Source organism: Helianthus annuus, chromosome 7, assembly GCF_002127325.2.
Source record: "Helianthus annuus cultivar XRQ/B chromosome 7, HanXRQr2.0-SUNRISE, whole genome shotgun sequence".
Classification (NCBI taxonomy): Eukaryota; Viridiplantae; Streptophyta; class Magnoliopsida; order Asterales; family Asteraceae; genus Helianthus; species Helianthus annuus.
Window position 1 is genome coordinate 93,298,770 of NC_035439.2, and position 10,227 is coordinate 93,308,996.

Below are 10,227 nucleotides of genomic sequence, written 5' to 3' on the forward strand. Positions count from 1 at the left end.
TAGACTAGGAACCGAGAATAATAAAGCCGAATATGCAAAACAGATTATGGTGAATATGTGTCCTTGATCTTATGGTTTTGGGTTACAAATGATGAATGTAGTTTGAATATTGCTTGATGAACATGAAGAACACTTTGAATGCCTTTGAAATATTTTGAAATGTGTATATTTGATCTGTTTTGGCTAATGATCAGACAAACAAACATGTTTTAGTGGATATGGTACATAATTTTCATGAAAATGCATTCCTATTGGTTCGTACAAAATGACAGGTTCTAGAAGGGCTTCATGCACACGTAACCACGGTTGCGAGTCGCAACCTTTGGTTGCTACTCGAAACCACGCATGACCAGTCGAAACCTCCCAGTTGCGAGTCGCAATCAGCACGCACCAAACCTGGTTGCGAGTCGCAACCACGCCTGCTAAGTCGCAATCTCCGGTTACGAGTCGTAACCAAAACGTGACGGACCGAGACCGCAGTTGCGAGTCGCAACCTCGGTTGCGAGTCGCAACCACTTTAGTTTCGACTGGGCTGTTCTGTGTATTGGGTTTGACTGTTTGTCTTGTTGTTTTGGGCTTCAACTGTTGGGCCTCCTATCGACTGGACTTCTTTTTGATCTGCTACTGTATGAATATATGTTACTGTTTGTATTTCTGCCTGTTAACTGTTTGTATACGTGCAATGCTATACGTGTTTACTTGTACCCGACTTGACCCATACTTGGTAACCATGCTAGGACGTGGTGACCAACATACTTAACCAAGTAACGTATCATACCGAGCAACCCAAGGTGAGTTCACAACTTAAAAGCATGCGTCCCGGTGGTTTGGGACACGAGACTAAAACAACCCTATCCCCTGGTAAAAGGGGATACCATTTACATACCTTCCCTAGTTATTGGGAACAAAACTTACTTTTCCTTCCCTGGTATTGGGAAACCTTTTGGTTAATTACTGTTTATACGGATTGCAACTAACGGCACTAAACGAAACTCTATCACTCAAGTCCCTACTACATAATACCGATTAGTCGCCGGTGCCAGGCGAACGGGTTATTAGTTGATAGCGCTATTTAGGTCTTACCAGCCTCACACCGTGCCATGGTATGGGATCGGTCGTGAACTAATGTACTCAGGCATCCGTCAATGATGATAGAACATTGACATCGGGGCATCCTGCGGAAACGCATTCGGTTACCTAGTGTTCGGTATTGGAAAAACAGTTTAGTCGCTAACTTTTGGGGTAGCTCCCCATGGCATGTATAAACGGATAAATTAACTGGTGAAACAAGTTTTTGGTAATTAAAACTGGACAACTAGTGAACTCACTCAGCATTATTGTTGACCCCTTTACTGCATGCTTGCAGGTGGCCAGTGACTGGAGCAGCTACTTGGGATGTGTAGTGGTCGTCTGCCCGTGTGTTGGGCATTTATTATGCTTGCTTTATGAACATTACTTAAAACTGTTTGTTTATGCTTCCGCTACATTTACTCTGAACTTAAGACTTTGAACACTGAACTTGATATTTGCTAATCTTATGGTTAGTAAGTATTACTTTTGTTATCAATTTAGTTATTCAGTATAATTGGTGGCTGGATCCTGGTCAGTCACGCCCTCGAAGCGGGCGTTATCCGCGGGTGGAATTTGGGGGTGTGACAAAAGCATTAGCAAGGGAAAAGTTGAAGGTTTGTTGCTCGATCGCCGGTATGGCGAACTCTTCCTCATTGGCCAAAAAGGGGGAGAATTGTTGGGTTTTTTGGGCCCATGAGGAAGCCCAACAATTATTTTATGGCCCACTCTTATTTTTCATGTATGATTAAAAGGGAGTAGTAGGGGTTTCAGCTGCTAACACCCTAAAAACACACACAAAAGCTCTCACACAAAAGAAGAAGCAATTTCCGTCACTTTCAAACCTAGCTGCAGAGGTCGTCGATTTCCCGGAGATTGAACCGTTGGATCACTCTGATTTTTGGGCACAGTCATCACGACATCAGGGCGACCTTATCCAACGGTCAGTTTGTCTTAATCGCCACCGGAAGTCTGTCTGCACAGCCTCTGTTCGCTGCTGCAGAATTTGGTGATATTCCTTCTTTTGTCTTTGTATTTTGATTCCATATGCTTGAAGTTGTTGATTCCAAGTGTATGATGATTATTGTATGCCTCTAGTATACCTAGGGAAGACTTTGTATTGCTCTAATTTGGTGATAGTGGATTTGAAGCGGCTCTAGTAGTCCCGTGGTTTTTACTCTCGTTTTTTATAGGTTTTCCAAGCTAAAATTTGGTGTTCTTGTTATTGTTTTCGGATTGTTTAGATTGTAGTCGACATACCCTATTTGTTTGCATCCTCATAGGTGCATTCAAGTTTGGGAAAATTCTTGGTCAAACGAAGTTTGCTTCCGCATTTGTGTTTACCATTTGTGACCGGGTTTCGCGTTTTTCCCATCGCTAATTTACCTCATTGCCCTGTGTCGGATGGTTCGCCATTGTCTTTGTTCGTTCCTGTGCCTAATTGTGCTCTTGATCCGGTTAATGCTTCGTCCCTTGCAGTGGCGGTGGCGGGAACTTCACCGGTGATTCCTCCTCAAGTACCTTTGACTTTAGCTCAAGGATCTAGTCCTACTCTGGCTGATAATCCGACTGCTGATATAGGGATTAACAATTAAAAGGGTGGAGTTAAAACCCGGGTGATATTTCCAGCCAAAGTCCCGGTAGCAGTTTCTATTGTAACTTGGCTAATTTTTTTTTGTTAATACTTAGTTTACGTATCTTCTTTTAATTTGGAATTTATGATTTGATATGTCTATTTTGATGTTCATGATTTGCTAGCTATGAGTTTTCTGTGGAGATTAGTGATTAGTTAGACTATCATTCGGAAATTGAATGGTTATTGTGGTTATTGAAGCTCTATCATGTTTCTATTCCATAACATATCTACATCTGACATATTTGGAAATTTTTATCCAATTCATTTGAAAATTTTGCCCTTATATATCACGTTTTTATTCCATACCATATTTACATCTGACATATTAGGAAAAAAAATTTAATCCAGTTGACATGAAAATTGTGCCATTTATAATTGGAATTATTGTCTGTCATTAACATTTTGATTTGATGTAGTGCCAGTTATTAAATGATTTGGTGATTTGCAATAAAGATATGTTAATTTCACAAGTGTGGGTGATTTAGAATTAAAGGTTTATTATAATAACAATTATTGTTTGAGTATAGTACACTCATTCAAAAGAACTTTCAGATTTGTTCTCGGCCTTTAGTACCATTAGTTAACCTGTAAATATGATGTATCTTTAGTAGTTAATTTATTAGGCATTTTTAGTAGTAAGTTGTTATCTTTACCCTTATACAATCCATAGCTTCTCTTGTGTGCATATTGTACATATTGATCTATATTATGGTTTGTTTATCACTACTCCACTTTAAATTCCTCATTTCTCTACGGGTGTCTTTTTAACATTCTTTAAGGTTCAAGGGTAACCCGATACCAAAAAAAAAAAAAAAAAAGGAAAAACTAGATAGTCCAAATGTGAATGAAAAATGATTTGAAATCAACTTTAGAAGAAAAAGATTAGATGGCAAGATAGTAAGCAGTTAAAATTGTATTTGGAAGAAATGCAAAAAATATGAAAAAATAGAGACATGGATAGGGAATGAGATGTGAGTGATTTTGTAAAAAATGAGATTTAAATTAAGAAAAAAAAACGTGATTTTTTATTAAACAATAGTATTAGAGATTGTGATAATAGTTTTAATGCGAGAGCACTCATATTCCATCCACCATCCTTCACCCCAACTTCAAAATTTGAATATTTAACAAAAACATCAGTACATCGGACTCTCTCTCTCTTTATTGCCAACTTTTAAAATTATAGAAAACCACACGATCCCCTCCTATATAAAATGCTAATGTTCTACCTATATCATCTCTTACACACACCAACACACTCATAAAAACTGAAATAAATAATAAAAAAAGAATACAGGGATAGATACAAGGAATAGGATGTGGTGAGTAATAAATTTAAGAAACAATGTCTTTTGATAAACCATAGGGTTAGAAATAATGGTAGGCATGTGAATGCTCTTTCAGGGTTAAAGCATTCTCATCGCACACTCTATATTACTCTTCTCCTCTAAAATATGAAGGAACACATAGTTTTTTTTCTTTATTAACCTTAAACATCTCATAATTGGGTTTTCTTTTTGTCTGAATCGGTAGTTGCATTGTTTCCCATTTATGGTATGGTGGAGGTGACAGTGGTTTCCTAGGGAGATGGATAGAGAGAGGAAGGTGGGGTTCTGGTTGGGTTTTATAAAGAATATCTTTCTCTTTTTTATTTTTAAATCAAAATTTTATAAAAAAAGTTGAATAGATTTCTTTTAGAACTAATGTTTTTACCCGTAAGCATGCCACATAAAAAAATGGCCACGTCAAAATAAATAACATACTTACTCGGTTAGGTTTTAGTAAGTTTTGGAGTCCGTCCCGGCGAACTAGTGAAACTCATGGTTATTTAAATCTAGTAACCTAATATGAAATGAGTGGAAAACCAAAAAGTATATATAATGTGGGTGAATGCAATGGATTTTAAACTTTTATGACTTCAAAAAGTTAGACAAATAAGTTTTAACATTTATTATCATTTACGGAAGATAATATCTCAATTCACAATATACGGACATTTCATAAATTAAAAAAAAAAAAAGAAAAACTGATTGTGTTCACACTTTATGTTGATCTTTACTATGAGTATATATATGAGCCATTGTATGTCTCCAAAAACCCAATACATCAAAGAACTTCTAGTCCTAGAATTCAACGAAAAATGAAGGTTCCAGTTGCAATTTTTGTGTTTTACACCATTTTGATTATCATGGCAGCTGCAGGTATGTAACTAATTAAATCTCTACAAATGTAATTTGTACATGTTTATATGACCTGATGTGCATGTATGTTATATTTACATAGTTGCAGAAGAAGAAAAGACTGTGAATGATATTTGCTATTACTTGAAGTGGCCAGGGTCATGCCAGGATAGCAAATGCTCCGCTGCCTGCATGCCAAGCGGATATGACGATGGAATTTGCAGAAGCCACTTGGGAAATGATAAACCCGATGGATGTTATTGTGTAGGACCTTGTCAAAAACTAAATGCAAACAACTTCTAATAATCAACTTTATTTAATTTATTATTATTTAGTTTTATTGTTGTTGGTGCACCCCATGTGTTCATGAAAATGACTCAAGAAAACTTGTAAGTAACTGTAACTCATAGGTTTTGTTTTAATGCTGATGACATCTTCCATGGAAAGCAAAGAAACATAATAGATCTACTCTTAGACCATTCACATCCGTATCGCTATATCTCCCCATACACTTAAAATTTAGAAAGAAAAAACAATCTAAGATTCTTGTATTTTGGCCCCAACATCAGGTTCCTGTCACTTTTCCACATTTTCAAACTTTGTAGAAAAGTTAATGATGAACATCACATTTTAAAACTTTGTACATTCACCCTAAATCAAGTTCTTGAAACTGAAATCTTTATGTTCATGCATCTTCTCCTCTTAATTTACCCCATTGACTGTGTCGGATGGTTCGCCATCGTCTTTGTTCGTTCCTGTGCCTAATTGTGCTCTTGATCTGGTTAATGCTTCGTCCCATGCACCGGCGGTGGCGGAAACTTCACCGGTGATTCCTCCTCAAGTACCTTTGAATTTAGCTCATGGATCTAGTCCTACTCTGGCTGATAATCCGGCTGCTGATATAGGGATTAACAATTAAAGGGGTGGAGTTAAAACCCGGGTGATGTTTCCAGCCAAAGTCCCGGTAGCAGTTTCTTTTGTAATTTGGCTTATTTTTTTGTTAATACTTAGTTTACGTATCTTCTTTTGTAAATTATGATTTGATATGTCTATTTTGATGTTCATGATTTGCTAGCTATGAGTTTTCTGTGGAGATTAGTGATTAGTTAGACTATCATTCGGAAATTGAATGGTTATTGTGGTTATTGAAGTTCTGTTATGTTTCTATTCCATAACATATGTACATCTGACCTATTTGGAAAATTTTAATCCAATTCATTTGAAAATTTTGCCAATATATATCAGGTTTTTATTCCATACCATATTTACATCTGACATATTTGGAAAAAAATTTAATCCAGTTGACATGAAAATTGTGCCATTTATAACAGAAATTATTTCCTGTCATTAACATTTTGATTTTTTGTAGTGCTAGTTATTAAATGATTTGGTGATTTGCAATAAAGGTGTGTTAATTTCACAAGTGTTGGATATTTAGCATTAAAGGTTAATTATAATAAGAATTGTTGTTCGAGTATAGTACATTGATTCAAAAGAACTTCTAGATTTGTTCTAGGCCTTTAGTACCTTAATTAGTTAACCTCTAAATATGAGGTATCTTTAGTAGTTAATTTATTAGGCATTTTTAGTAGTAACTTGTTATCTTTACCCTTATACAATCCATAGCTTCTCTTGTGTGCATATTGTACATATTGATCTATATTATGGTTTGTTTATCACTACTCCACTTTAAATTCCTTATTTCTCTACGGGTGTCGTTTTTAACATTCATTAAGGTTCAAGGATAACCCGATACCAAAAAAAAAAAAAAAAAAAAAAACTAAATAGTCCAAATGTGAATGAAAAATGATTTGAAATCAACTTTAGAAGAATAGGATTAGATGGCAAGATTGTAAGCAGTTAAAATTGTATTTGGAAGAAATGCAAAAAATATGAAAAAATAGAGACATGAATAGGGAATGAGATGTGAGTGATTTTGTAAAAAATGAGATTTAAATTAAGAAAAAAAGGTGATTTTTTATTAAACAATAGCATTAGAGATTGTGATAATAGTTTTAATGCTGGAGTACTCATATTCCATCCACCATCCATCACCCCAATTTCAAAATTTGAATATTTAACAAAAGCATCAGTACATCGGACTCTCTCTCTCTCTCTCTCTTTATCGCCAACTTTTAAAACTGGACCCTCTCCCTCTCTCTCTTTATCGCCAACTTTTAAAATTATAGAAAACCAAACGATCCCCTCATATATAAAATGCTAATGTTCCACCTATATCATCTTTTACACACACCAACATACTCATAAAAAGTGAAATAAATTATAAAAAAAAGAAAACAGAGATAAATACAAGGAATAGGATGTGGTGGGTTTTTTTTTAAAATGCGTAATAAATTTAAGAAACAATGACTTTTGATAAACCATACGGTTAGAAATAATGGTAGGGATGTGAATACTCTTTCAGGGTTAAAGCATTCACATCCCACACTCTATATTACTCTTCTCCTCTAAAATATGAAGGAAAACATAGTTTTTTTCTTTATTAACCTTAAACATCTCATAATTGGGTTTTCTTTTTGTCTGAATCGGTAGTTGCGTTGTTTCCCATGTATGGTATGGTGGAGGTGACGGTGGTTTCCCAGGGAGATGGATAGAGAGAGGAAGGTGGGGTTCTTGTTGGGTTTTATAAAGAATATCTCTATCTTTTTTATTTTTAAATCAGAATTTTATAAAAAAAAAGTTTAATAGATTTCTTTTAGAACTAATGTTTTTACCCGTAAGCATGCCACATAAAAATTGGCCACTTCAAAAAAAATAACATACTTACTCGGTTAGATTTTAGTAAGTTTTGGAGTCTGTCCCGGCCAACTAGTGAAACTCAGGGTTATTTAAATCTAGTAACCTAATATAAAATGTGTGGAAAACCAAAAAAATATATTTAATTTGGGTGAATGCAATGGATTTTAAACTTTTATGACTTCAAAAAGTTAGACAACTAAAGTTTTGACATTTATTATCATTTAAGGAAGATAATATCTCAATTCACAATATATGGACATTTCGTAAATTAAAACAAAGAAAAACCGATCGTGTTCACACTTTATGTTGATCTTTACTATGAGTATATATATGAGCCATTGTATGTCTCCAAAAACACAATACATCAAAGAACGTCTAGTCCTAGAAATCAACGAAAAATGAAGGTTCCGGTTGCAATTTTTGTGTTTTACAACATTTTGATTATCATGGCAGCTGCAGGTGTGTAACTATTTAAGTCTCTACAAATGTAATTTGTACATGTTTATATGACCTGATGTGCATGTATGTTATATTTACATAGTTGCAGAAGAAGAAAAGACTGTGAATGATATTTGCTATTACTTGAAGTGGCCAGGGTCATGCCAGGATAGCAAATGCTCCGCTGCCTGCATGCCAAGTGGATATGACGATGGAATTTGCAGAAGCCACTTGGGAAATGATAAACCCGATGGATGTTATTGTGTAGGACCTTGTCAAAAACTAAATGCAAACAACTTCTAATAATCAACTTTATTTAATTTATTATTATTTAGTTTTATTGTTGTTGGTGCACCCCATGTGTTCGTGAAAATGACTCAAGAAAACTGATTCGTAAGTAACTGTAACGGATAGGTTTTGTTTTAAAGCTGATGACATCTTCCATGGAAAGCAAAGAAACATAATAGATCTACTCTTAGACCATTCACATCAGTATCGCTATATCTCCCCATACACTTAAAATTTAGAAAGAAAAAAAAAATTCTTAGATTCTTGTATTTTGGCCCCAACATCAGGTTCCTGTCAATTTTCCACATTTTCAAACTTTGTAGAAAAGTTAATGTAGAACATCACATTTTAAAACTTTGTACATTCACCCTAAATCTAGTTCTTGTAACTGAAATCTTTATGTTCATACATCTTCTCCTCCTAATTTACCTCATTGCCCAGTGTCGGATGGTTCGCCATTGTCTTGTCTTTGTTCGTGCCTGTGCCTAATTGTGCTCTTGATCCGGTTAATGCTTCGTCACTTGCACCGGCGGTGGCGGGAACTTCACCGGTGATTCCTCCTCAAGTACCTTTGACTTTAGCTCAAGGATCTAGTCCTACTCCGGCTGATAATCCGACTGCTCATATGGGGATTAACAATTAAAGGGGTGGAGTTAAAACCCGGGTGATGTTTCCAGCCAAAGGCCCGGTAGGAGTTTCTATTGTAATTTGGCTTATTTTTTTGTTAATACTTAGTTTACGTATCTTCTTTTGTAATTTATTATTTGATATGTCTGTTTTGATGTTCATGATTTGCTAGCTATGAGTTTTCTGTGGAAATTAGTGATTAGTTAGACTATCATTCGAAATTGAATGGTTATTATGGTTATTGAAGCTCTATCATGTTTCTATTCCATAACAAATCTACATCTGACATATTTGGAAAATTTTTATTAATTCATTTGAAAATTTTGCCCTTATATATTAGGTTTTTATTCCATACCATATTTACATCTGAGATATTAGGAAAAAAAATTTAATCCAGTTGACATGAAAATTGTGCCATTTATAATAGGAATTATTGTCTGTCATTAACGTTTTGATTTGATGTAGTGCTAGTTATTAAATGATTTGGTTATTTGCAATAAAGGTATGTTAATTTCACAAGTGTTGGTGATTTAGCATTAAAGGTTAATTATAATAACAATTGTTGTTCGAGTATAGTACGTTGATTCAAAAGAACATTCAGATTTGTTCTAGGCCTTTAGGCTATGCGGTATGGGGGACCTCCCCATGTCGTGGTTTGTCGCCGGGTGCTACATCATCCCAATTCACTCCCAACTTTTTTTAAGTTTATATTTTTTAAGTTTATGTTTTTTTTTAAGTTTATCTAATGTTTTTTAATATGGATGAAAATATTTTGTTAGTTTATTTGTTAAATGAAAAAAAAGTAGAAGATTAAAAAAAACATAAAAGTGGTGGGGTAGGATCATCTAGGACCAACCTCCATACCCTCTAGTTTTGTGAGATTGACCATCCTTGGGAGGACTATGACGTGGTGCCTACGTGGTGGATCATCCTCCCTTGGAGGACCATCACCATAGCCTCTAGCCTTAGTACCATTAGTTAACCTCTAAATATGAGGTATCTTTAGTAGTTAATTTATTAGGAATTTTTAGTAGTAACTTGTTATCTTTACCCTTATACAATCCATAGCTTCTCTTGTGTGCATATTGTACATATTGATCTATATTATGGTTTGTTTATCACTACTCCACTTTAAATTCCTTATTTCTCTACGGGTGTCATTTTTAACATTCATTAAGGTTCAAGGGTAACCCGATACCAAAAAAAACTACATAGTCCAAATGTGAATGA